Consider the following 13366-nt stretch of genomic DNA (forward strand, 5'->3'; position numbering starts at 1 on the left):
CACTAGATGGCAACAAAGTCTGTATAATGTTGACTTTCAGCTCTATCTAACTTTAATGTCCAGGAGAAGTGAAGGCTGAGTACATATTTGGTTTGAACTGAATGTATTTTGCTTGCCGTAAAGTGCTTTCCTTAATCGCTGGAAATAACCCAAGTTTAAATGTAGAAATGTAGGTTTTTAAACTGGAAGCTAATTAATAAGAATTTTTATATGGCTGATGCTGGCACAGATATCTAAACTACATGGGTATCAATTAATAGCAGATATACCAGACTAAATACTGTTAACCCATAAGCCAATGCAGTATATGCACATACATAAATTTTCCATAAAATAAATAGGATTTTAGATGAAGTAAAAACATCAGAAATAGAAATTGGAACAATTTCATATGTTAATATATGTATCTAGAATATGCAAAGAAGAACTGTTTGTTTTTGTATTTGGAATGCTTTTTTGGACACAGATGTCATGTACATGCATATCCAAATGTATTCATATACATAGGTGTAAATTATATAACCCTTGATACAGTGTGAAGTACAACTGATGTCGTAATACCACAGCTGCAGCAGTATTCTTTACAGCTGAGCAGGTGTCTGTCCCAGTGGCTTTGTAAAGAAACTCTCTAATGGCCTGTAATATGACTGCATCACTACACAACCTCAAAAACACATACTGATGGAATTTTATATTCAGCAAACATTATAACTCGCAGCTGTAAGTGCCCTGGATGCATATCACACTACCCGTCCTTATTGCAGTAAACAATTTTGACACATTAGCCTGAAGAATAATCTGAGAGGGGTCAAAGTATTACAGCAAAGGCGCCTCTGTAAGTGCCTTTTCACACTGCTTTGTCAAGTTCTGCAGTCCACAGCCACTGCACCGCTTTCCTGCAGCCAGTTCATCTTCAATGGTTTTTAGTTACACTTAGTAGTCTGACAGCACACCCTCAGGAATAATTACATGGCCTATGTACTTCACCCCTGAATTAGACTTTGTCATCAGAACAAAAGAAAGACATTTGAACATGTGGCACCCCTGTACTGCCATCACAAAAAAGCAATCTGGTGGTAAGATTTTCTGCATTTTTTGTAACATTTGGCCTTACAAGATGCTTCTCCATATGCTTGTCAAGATTTGGTACATATACTTTCATATCTATTTGTTGCTTTGGCAGGTCTTGCTTACTTTTTACTAATTCTTACAGCACGTTTTTAAAGACAAATGTTAAACATATTTTCATAATACTTTTCCATCGCAATATATATATATATATATATATATATATATATATATATATATATATATATGAAACTAGACCAAGGTTTATGCACGGGAAAGTTGCAATGGAAAAGTATATATATATATATATATATACATAATGAATATGCAGTGTACACACACATATATTCTATAAACAAAAACTTTTATTTTGGATGGAATTAAACACTATATATAAATATATATATATATACATACATACACACACACACACACACACACACACATATAAATATATATAATCTTAAAAATTTAATTTTTGGATGATGTGCTCAATCTTAATCATTGTGCTCAAATTATTACTTTGCTTTCGATATTGAAACAAAATTTTCTTTATATACTGTAACAAGGAAGGCCATCTAATTGTGAATGAAATGAAACATAACATAATTTCTTCATAATAATATTGAATAATAATAATGGACCACTCTGCACTATATAGCTTGGTTTTACATCCCACAGTTCATCTTTATGATTGAGTGACTTCTTAAATAAAACCTTTTTGTAAGAGCTGAGACCGCAGATGATTCATCCAGAAAACTAATGAACTAAATGTTTGCACATTTATCCTCAAGCTAAATGGGTCATTCCCATTTACTGGCAGTTTGTCACATGCTCATCTCGGAGACGTTTTCTAACAGAATAAAATACATTTTTGCTCGACAGTACATAAACAATGCAGCTTCAGTTGGAAAATGCCAGCGTGGAATCCGTGGTTTCGGCCTATGCATGCATGTAAAAGAGCTCTCTTGCTCTCCTGCTTTCTTCTTTCTCTCTTTCCCAGCGGTGAGGTGTGCTCAATGTGGCAGAGATAATTTGTTTGCTTTGCAATTATTTTCCATCAGTGGAGACAAATTGATTTGTACAGCATAAAGCGACAGTGAGAGCGTAGTGCACTATAAGCAGCTCAGACAGATCAGCGCTAACTTGCTTATGCTAAAGTCTGACAGACAATGGCACTGTTCCTGTCATTCACTCTCTGTTGAGCTCAGTCGTTGAGAAAACAACTGTGGTGCTCTAAAATCAGCCAATTGTAATAAGAACTGTTGTTTGCTGTATGAAAGTTACTGAGCTCTGTACACATGATTGTATTACTACATGACAGAAATTCAGAATAAGACAATAACCAGACCAATGCATAACTGAGTTAGCCTAGCTTTCCATTTATCAGCTTATGTAACTGATTTTTTTTTTTTCTAAGAAAAAATAGCCATTTAAATATACCATACATTTCTAAACAGTAGGTTTAGCAAGACTGGTAAAAATAATGTTCTTACCTTTGTTAGTTTCTCTGAGTAAAATCTAATTATCTTGGCTTTATTGCAAGATATTGGAGGGGAATAGGTTATTGTCTTACAATACAGTTAGCATAGCCTAAAAAGTTATTAAAAAGTCTGCTTAAAATGCAAACCTTATATTAAGTGAAGAGAAAAGAAAGTAGGCTCTAAATTAAAAAAATGTATACATTTTTATGTGTAAGCTCCTGAGGTTTACAGTTAACATTTTCCAAGGGTTAAGCACCCTTTTTCACTACTAATTTGTTGAAAAGAGTGAGTGTGAGAGAGAGAAAATTAAGTTTCTCTATTCATGGAAATGGTCAAATATTTTTTAATTGCAGTTAGACATACATTAACACACCAAACCATCTGATAATAATATCTAATAATAGCAAACTTTGGTAAAATTTTATAGGGACCAGTTCTCACTATCAACTAGATGCTTATTAGCATACTTCTAATTTACACATTTGCTGTTTATTAGTACTTATAAAGCACATATTCTGCATGACGGTATCATGTCCAATACCTAAACTTCACAATTACCTTATAACCATTAATAAGCAGCAGATTAGGAGTTTCCGGCACAAGTTTTAGTTAATGGTTTGTTAATAGCAAGAATTGAACCTTAAAATAAAGTGTGACCCAAATGTTAGTACAACTTTTGTTAGGTTTGTTGAAATGTAATATATTGTTTATTGATAACACAGTACACTTAGATTACTTATGCGCTATCGAAAAAGCTGTGCATGATGGTTATACAGAGAGCTCAAAATCTCTCTCTCTCCCTCTCTCTCTCTCTCTCTCTCTCTCTCAAACACACACACACACTTGCTCCCCCATGTGGGCCAGAGTTCAGGGGTCACCAATTACTTGGGGAGGCTGAGAAAGTTGCAGAGGCCATCCCACGGCTGCCATGTTGAATTAATGTCTGTTTGCTTACAGGTAGAAACTCAGGACTCACAGCTCAGTGAATATTTTGAATTATAGGCCAGTCATGCAATAGTATGTATTTGAAATCACATGTACAAAAAGTCATTAACACGTTATATTAGATAAACATCAAACATATTTTAGACATTGAGAATATTAACACATAAACATAGCATGTTTTATTCATATCATAAGACAGAAATAAGCAATATCGCACAATCAAACTGGCTTTGAATCAGATTTAGAAATTATTTAAGAAAATGTTATTTTTAAAAAATGTGAGTTTGGGATATTATTAGATAAATAAGCAATTGTGTGTCAATTGTTTTCTTTTTTATTATAATCCCCCTGAGCAAGGACATTATTCTCTGTACAAGCAAATGTTGAAAAGTCTGGATCTGAGCCCGAATTCCTCACATCACAGTAGCTTTCCTAACTCCAGTCACTCAGACGCGGTTTGTTCAACGTCCGAAAACTCTCTACCCACCCGGTGTAAAAGGAGAAAAAGAAAGAAAAGTGGCCATTGTTCGGGGCAGAGTTTGCAGAAGGCGAGCCCTTTGCACTTTGTGAATGATTTAAGTCTCAATGGGTCTGATTCATTGTGTTCAGCCAAACCAGCATAATCTGCAAAAACAGCACTTGATTTTGTAATAAAGGTCTAGTGTCATCTTCAATTGAGTCCTGCTGCTCAGTGGCAGTAATTACAGGGGCCTTCTCTGTCTCTCTCTGGGTCCCCTCTCTCCCTCTCTCAGCGTCAGTGAAGGTCCAGCTGAGCTCTGATGCAGAGCTAATGCTAATACATGCTGTTCAGCAGAAGCAAGACACAGAGAAACTTGCGCACAAATACAAATTCACGCTGAGAGACAAGTGTTCTGATTATGCCTGTTAACTGATGGATGGAAAGACATGCCGATAGTCACAATTACTCAAGGCTGTGAGGGATAAACTTTAGGTAACAAGAGAGGTCACAACTTTCAAAACTGTTCAAAATAGTATCAAAAACTCTAGATATACAAAGACACACTCATTTTTACTTATGAATGGGAGAACACATGCTTTTGAAAGCTCATTTAGGATGGCACATGCGCACTGGCTGGCCTAGTCTGAAAAATAGGCTTTTTAAAACACTTTTTGAGCATGAGAAACTAAATTTATGAGACAGTTGTTGTCAGATTTCGTTGGTGAATTAAAATATGAAATTAAATTGTACGCTTGGTAAGGGAGAGCTTTGGAGAATTTAATGTTTTCCCATTGAAAGAGACAGAAACTGTACTTGCATGACTGAATATAGCGGCCTGAGAGGCATTTCAAAGATGGCCGCCAAGTGAAATGACTTGCCTTAAAGGGACTTTAACTTCTATCCCTCACAGCCTCGTCTTAATTCCCGTCAAAAATGAAAGACCCCCCTGTGGTACAAAATCAAGTTTTTAATGTTGTTTACATGTTTGTCTGGTGTTTTTAATATGCTTAAAGACAAACCATGTGCAAATTCATCAGTCAACACCATTGCTGAGCATTTCTTGGTGAACTGCAGTGTACAAAGGCGGTCTCAAAAACACAGTTTAAAACACCCCATTTCCTGTCTTCACAAACATGTAACCTATCCCATCAACTTGAGGGGCAGGGCTTCATAATATTATTATCTTAGTTTTGTTGCACTTAGCAATGTAGCAATTAAGTTAGAAATCACCACTCAAAAAGGTGGCTATAATTAGAATCAATACACTCACAAAGTCACTCTCCAATAACTATTTATCCAATATTGCCACTTGCCATTGTGTTGTGTTTACTAATTCAGGTAACCCTCTGTTGTTGTTCAGCCATTTTAGACCCAAAACCAAAAAAGCTTAACAATAGAAAAAAATCGCTACTTCATGGTCAAAAGTGACCACCATAGCAAATGTCTGGGAAATAGGCAAAAATATAAAATACAGAATTTTTGTGTGTGTCTGTGTGTGTGTGTGTGTGTGTGTGTGTGTGTGTGTGCAATCGACACATCCACAATGCAGAAAAAAGTGCACAGCAATGAAGGGGTGACAAAACTTAAGCAATTATGCCTGAAAACACTGCTCAGTAACTAGGGAATACACAGCACTGTTTATACATGGCTATACAGGCATCTAATGGCTACACCATGGTAATACAGATGATTTTCTGTATTTTGTTCGGCAAAGTGGAACAAATCTCAATTCAGTGGATTTTAAATACATTTGCTCTATTTTGAACTTAATCACTACATTATTTGAAAAAAAAAAGTTTAAAATTCTTTTTTTTTATAATTTATTTTTTTACATTTTATACAGAAAATATATTCATAATTTACAAAACTGTCACAGTGTTTCTATTGACATCTCACATATGACCCTTTCGAGAAACTTAATGGGACACAGAAAAAAAGCATAAAGTAGGATTGCCTGATTCAAGTAGCAGTTGTTCTGGCCCTATTATACAGTACATGCAAACAGTATAATAATATAACATGAATATGTGTGTCTTCTCTGAAATTGATAACAGTTTCTCTTTTGATAATTGATGGTAATAGCACTCTGCTCTCATTCAGGCAAAGTTCTTCATAAAGTAGAGGCAGTTGACCAAGTAATAAGTGTGGCTTGCAGTCCTCTCATTTAGTGAAATAATCACTACACAATTGGACACCAAAAATCAGGTCTGTCCCCAAAAAACAGTGGTGTCTGTTTACCCTAATTTACATAAATATAGTAATTAATTAAAGTGTTAAATTCAAATCTCGCTTTTAACGTATACACTATTATAATAATAAAAAATCTGTCTGAATGATGTTATAAAGCTTAAATATGGAAACACATACAAGCGCCTGTGGATGAAAACGTTTCATTGCGCAGATGTGTATTTAACACAACCACAAATAGAAATATAACAACATGGTTCTGACCACACACACTGGTCTTGTATTGTTCAAACCTCCTGAGGCTTAACTGAGACAGGTTTAGTTAGGCCGAGGCTTTGTTATGTTACAGTGTCCAACATAAAAGAGAGCAAGAGGTGCGTGTGAAGGTTTTCGGGTGGTGTATATGTGTATGTGTATGCAAGTCAGTTTAGTCAAAAACACACTGGTGGTTACACATCCTCAAATCACAATGGCCATCAACAGTGCTTAGTGAAATTTCTCTGATTTCTCAAAAATGTGGGTATTGTTTTATTTGATTTTGGCTGTAGAGGCATGACGTTCACAGGTCATCCAACACAAAGCATGTGTAGTTCAAGCTCTGACCCCTAAAGTAATCTGACAGCTTAAGGCTTTTCATAGTCGAAGTTTCAACCAGCAGTGTTTGTTTACGTTTTCCCTTCTTTTCCCCTCTGTTTGTTATGATTTCTTTCTGTAGTCGCCTATATGTAGTTGGTTTAAGGAGAAAAAAAGAAGTTCCTGGAATTTCTCCTTTTCTTTTGTTATGGGATTATTTAACTGAGGCGCGGATGATATTTTCCCAAGTATGTTAAATTCAACCAGACAAATAATTATTCTGGTGTAAGCTGTCTTAAAGATCTATTGGCTGACTGATTGCACTTCTTGTATTTTTATCTCATCCGTTTCCAATAAGTTATGCATGATGTTATTACTATTTTAAATGGTGTACACTGTTCTGTTTGTAACATGTTGTAAAATGTAGTATATTACATTAGTTATCACATGACCTACAAAGTGCCTTATCACTGGATGTCCTAAAAACAAAGATGGGCACATTACCGGTTGTAAATTCTGGTGGATTAAGTGTGTCATCTGGGTGATCATATAATGCTCATCAGGTTCTGAATATCGGGCGAATGTGATACAGCCACACTTTGACCAATAGTTTGTTGGCTGCACAATCTAATGAAATCCTTAAATCCACCTGGTTTACAAGATATAAAGAAAATGCAGTTCATGGTTGGTATTTTCATTAGTTTTAATTTGCAATATTATTAAGGAAAATGAGTGCTCTGTGTTCTTGTATAATCTTTTGTTCTCCACCGCAAAGTGCATTTGTCAAGTTAACTCAGATGAACAGTTCGTAAGGAAATGCAGTGACTCATTCTAGGTGCATTAACTCCTCTGAATAGCTTAATGGTTTAGATGCCCGAAGGCCACTGAAACCCAGTGAAACAAACGTAAAACCTAACTCAAGCTGCCGAGACAACAACAGCATGTAAAAACGGAGTTTGAGAGGCCACTAAATAAATGTAAAAAAAAATAAAAATACACCCATGCCACGAAAAAAAGGAGAAAAAAAACTTCCATTATAAATATTTTTGAGCAGCTGAAATGCCTAAATACATGATTTATTGTTCCTAAAACATTATGTAGATTTTTTTTTTATTATTTTGTTATATACCAGCCATGCTTCAACTGGTTCTATGTGTTCTCATCTTTGCTCCAAAACAGATTTAGGGATTTCACGGAGAGCTGGATGGCAATGAGAAGTGCGGTTTGAATGACTGTGAGTGTAAATGTCACATGACCTCAGTTTTCCCAAAAGGCCATTGCAGGAGCAGGACTCCATCCTCTGTGGTATTTCTCTGTCACTGGCGTTATAAAGCGGCAGGATTTGTGTGAATCCTCTATTTATTTCTCTCTTTCTTCCTATCTTCCCTTCTACATTGCATTCACTTCATTCTCATATAACTGCACCATTGGCTTAAAACAGAGCCGATGTTTCGTTCTTTCTTTCTTTTTTCTGAGTATGTGTGCGTGTATTTGTGTATCTCAGGCATACGCCTGGACAAGTGAAGTAAATGCAATTCAATTAGATACTGCCCTCAGGCCTGTAGTGTTCCTGGGTCTCTCCATTGCACATATTTATCTTACATAACTCACAGGAACTAGTCCATCCATTACTGCACACTCACTTTTTAAGTGCTTCGGCCCAGAGAATAAGAAATAAAGATGGTTGAAGGCAGCGTGCTTGTAAAATAGCTGCCTGAAAGTATTGTTATGTTGGGGGGTTTATATTTTCCTGTCAGTAAGGATTATGATTCTGGATTTAGTTGTCATCGTCTGTCTAATGTTCAAACTAGCCCATCAAAAGAACTATTGATTGAGAGGCTTACCGGTTATTTAGTGATTAAATTCAATTATGATTTATTTTTCAACAAATAAGATGGTTTCAGGATATTAAAGTGAAGTGACAGATTGCTGTTTCTCCATGAGCGCATTGTCTATGCATCAGTGAACGTTATCCGATTGTTTCTATCAGGTGTTGCACAATGGTTTCCATTCAGGACTCTCAGCTACCTCTTTAGCAGGATTCTGTTACCTTAAATATATAATACTTCCATGTTAGTAATGAGGGTGAGCTCTAAACAAGAAATGTGTTCACTTGAACTGAACCAACCCTTGACAATCTTTCACTCCGCTATGATTCGTATCATGTATGCACTTATTTGTTCTTTCTCTGGTCTGCAAAAATTGTGATAATATTGAAAACAGGCCATTTTCTTGCCATACATTTCTCTATACTCTAGCCTCATCAATTCTAGATATTGCTTTTCTTTTTTTTCCCATCTATAATTGTGTTATTAATATTAACGCTCTTCTTCCTCTAGTTTTTATTATTTATATTTACACTGTATAGAAAAGTCGAAAGCTGGATGATGAAGAAAGTTCGAGAAAAAGTCTCTGTGAGTGTACAAACCTCATGAATATTTAATGAGGCAAGCGTTGCGAGAGTTTATGGTTTGTTGTCTGCTGGTAAACCACTTGCTTTAGTTTCGCACCCTGCACCTTTGACGTCACAATTTATTGTGTGAATTAACCATGTTCCAGAATAGGGTTTCATAACCCCTGAATGGAAATCAGTGTGATGGTGTATAAAAAAGTCACATGACATGGTATGACTGTCACATGACATGGTATAACCATTTGCTGCTTTGTTTTATCTATTCTTTTTCAAGCTTCTCATTCTCTCCCTCTTGCTCTGTCTGTTATATAGATGATTTAACTGATAAATCAAGCTGCATTAAACTGAGCGGTGCACAGGCAGCAGGGCTTTGTTCCCTCTCTTGCTGTTTTCTGTCTGTGTGCATCACGTTGAGTTCCAGAATCAGTTCTGCCATGCATGTAGCAAGTCCCTCTCTGAGCTCCAAGACACTCAGCTGTCACACATCTGTCTGCCTGATTGCTCTGCTCTCAGGGTGAAAAGTGTAAAGTATTTCCTCAAGCTGCTCTTTTGGATGTTAGCCTCTGTTTTGTAAACACATGTTATAGATCTTATTGTGAACAATTCGTCCATGCATGTTTCTTTCTTTTTTTAATTCTAATGTGACCTTGTAATGCTTAATCCAGATGACATAACTGGATCTGCAGGTGAAAACGTACTGATGGCATATGCCAGACTTCTATACAAATTTATGTTTATATGTATATGTATATACATATGTATAATTTTTTTTTTAAATAATAATATTAATTATTATTATTATTATTAATTTTTATATATATATAATGTTACACTCGGATGTATGTTGCAATACTGTAGACAAGATCTGTAGTTACTTCTGTTTCATCACAGCTTCAAATGGAGAGAATTACTCCTTTGTTATCTATGGGATCTCATAGATTTGGGCTCTTTTACAATCTCAAAATATCTCTTTAACTCACCCTTTAAAAAATCAAGTCAGCTATTTTAATTTAGCCAAATTTGTTAAAAGTTCTAATCAGGAATATCGCAACTTAAGGTAAAAAAAGCAGGGCTTTAAATATGTTATGTTATGGGTAATGTTTATTTTGCTGATTGGAAATAAAAAATAAATATTTTGCTTGTCTCTGGGATTATGTCCTATGTCCTGTTGTACCAAGAATAATGATCCTTGCATAAAATAACAATCATAAAAGTAGTTTTTGAAGCACAAAAAGTAATGTATAATTAATTTCAAAATAGGATGAATAATTTCTATTTACACTTTTCCAAATAATAACAATAAGTAACAGCATTCAGTAGTGCTTACCAGAGGTCTTTCCAGAAAAAAAGCATAATCTGGAGTTTTTCACTTCAGTAATTAGTGACCAAGATAAATGTGACATGTAATGTTGGCTAGTTGATTATCATGCGAAGTAATATAATAATTTCTTATAATTTGTAATATATCTGTATAATTTGAATTTACATTTCATGTTAAATGGCAAAATTCTATCCCTAAATATAACAACAACTTTTTATTTAATGGAAATATTGCTACCGACACAGGCAATACTTGTATAATTTGTGTATTGAATTGAAAGTGGTGTCATTCATCCCTAGACACTTCCAATAAAACCCAGCACACAAAGTGGAAGTGTTTTAAAATAAGCATTGCTGTGTTAACAATGTTTATTAAAGTTCTGTAACACTACTACAGATTGTTACACTATTATAATATATTCCATCCCTTTACTGCCCATTACACAGACACTGAATAAAAGTACCAAATCACTGGCCGAACACAGAGCATGTAAAGCATATTCCAGCACCTTTGAGACTCTAACCCCTCCAATCCCCTGCATGTGACCCGTAAGCTAGCCGAAAATCTCCAGATGATCTTCTGCTAGTACATAGTGAGCTAATTACACTGAAGTTGAAATTCATGTGGTGTAAAGTCACCATGCTCAGCTTTGAAATGGAGAAAAGAGGGAGATTTAAACAAGTGCAAAGCTTTCCAGAGCTGAGGTGAGTGGAAGTGTGTTTAGAGAGTGAAATATACATGTTAAACCGTTAAAATAATGCAGTTTAGGTAGTTTTTGGTTAAGAAAGAGTACAGATGCAATGCTCTTATGAGAGTTAACACTGGGGACATTTTGGCAATGCTTAACTCAGGCTTGGTACTTTAAATGTCCTGTTACTTTTGTCACCATCAGCTGCTTTGTATTAGTCTGTTGCAAATATGCACTTCCAGGAAAGAGATGTTGATTTAGTTTTATACCAAAGCTTTTTAGTTCTTTGTATAAAGACAACAAAGAGCTTCACAGTCAGCCAATCAGACTGCATTCTGCATATATAAGCATATAATCACTACCACCAAGAGGGTTTCTGTAATGGGACTCCCAGTTTAGAGTAACCGTATGGCTGTGGGCCTGAAGTTGGCATCCTTTTAGGAACAAGTAGACGGCCACATGACCACACATGGGGTAAGGCAGAGCACCATCTGTGCATCTGGACCCAGCCGTACTGTCAGAGCGAGACTGTAGAAACACATGCTGTTTTTTGCATTAGGCTGAACACACACAATTATGTTTTTGGCTTTTACTACTTATGCATTACCTGTTTTGAAAGACCTAACTAAAATAGCAGACTGTGTTTTTTTAAATATACTTTTCAGGGTTTACATTTAGACATCATTAGTGACATTTCTTATATTTTTTGCTGAACCATATTTCTAAATTTTACTCATTACTCACAATAAAATCACAGGAAAATTTTCCTTCATGAATAGATTACAACATCCCTTCATCTGTTTACTTACTACATGTGTGGTCAGATTTAGACTACTTGAAACTAAAATTTGAAATTAGCCACATTGTGAGACCAGCTAATAGTCACCATGAGGAAAATGTCTTATTAAACTTTCAAATAATGTCTTAAAGCAATGGATCCGTCATCATCATGCCATTTCAAACCTGTATGATTTTCTTCCGTAGTTCTGTGTTGTTTGGATTTAAACATTCTTCAAAATGTTCAGAAAGAAAGTGATACAGGTTTCATATAAGGGTATAAATGAAAACAGAATTTTATTTTTGGGAATTAAGTGTCCCTTTTAATGAAAAAGTGTACATCCAGTTATAGTGTTTCTGTGAGGGTGCACGGTTTAGGTTCGTTATAATCATCAACTCATTATAAAAATGTAGAAATCAGTGGAAATTCTCCACCATTGTTGTAAAGCAAACGTGTGTAAGAATAAGGCACAGATGCCGATAGAGGGAAAGAGAGAGTCGGGCCCCAGCTGGAATAGAGATAATAACACACATTAACACGCTCTGTACCACCCAAACTCCTCGCAGTGAGAACTGGGACCGGCCCCTCCGTCTTCCACCTCACTACACTCATCCCATTTAGCCCTAATCTCACTTTACCTCCCCTAAGATAACATTGTTAAATCCACTAATCGCCCTAATAAACCATAAAAGCCAGGGCGGCAGGTATAGTTCACTAAAATATGTTGTAGTTGTTTATTTCAAGTTACAATTTGAGGTTTGGTTGTGGATGTGATTGGATCCATTTCGGCCGAATGGCTTTCTTCCTCCTTTCGTTTCACAGGTAATGCATCTTAAATGGCACAAGTCAAAAGAAATAGAGAATGGAACAGGCTAAAAATGGAGTGGCCAAAAAAAGACACAAAGTGCAGCAACAGAATATAGAGACGAGTACTTTGACACTCAGACACAATCTGTCTTTTATTCTCTCTTTCTCTTGTTCTCCATCGTCCTCTCATATGGAAATGGCCGTGTCTGGCATTAAATATGTAAAATTAGCACTTTAAGTAGAACACATTTCTGTGTTGCGCTCTGAGCTTGCTCAAGCTCAGGCATGCATACGATATGCAATTGGTCATCCCCATGGCAACCCAGATTGGATGAAAAGGTTTAGTGAGTGAAAGTGGATCAGATTGGGATGATTTTTTATTTAGTGAGTTTATTCATGGCGTAACTCACACCGAGTGTCTGCTCGAAATGCTGCATGTGTCTCAGTGGGCAGAAAAAGCTGACGGACATTGAGGTGGAGAGAGATAGAGATAACTGCTGTTTTTAAAACGGCTAGTTGACTATTAAGATGCACTGTAAAAAATATCCTGTTAAATGCAGGATAAACACGGGCAGCTGTGGTGGACAGAAATTCACTCCTAAAAATTACTGAGACAACGACACAAGCAAATATGCAATTTTC

The sequence above is a fragment of the Carassius gibelio genome, chromosome B1 (genome assembly GCF_023724105.1).
Source record: "Carassius gibelio isolate Cgi1373 ecotype wild population from Czech Republic chromosome B1, carGib1.2-hapl.c, whole genome shotgun sequence".
In the NCBI taxonomy this organism is placed as follows: domain Eukaryota; kingdom Metazoa; phylum Chordata; class Actinopteri; order Cypriniformes; family Cyprinidae; genus Carassius; species Carassius gibelio.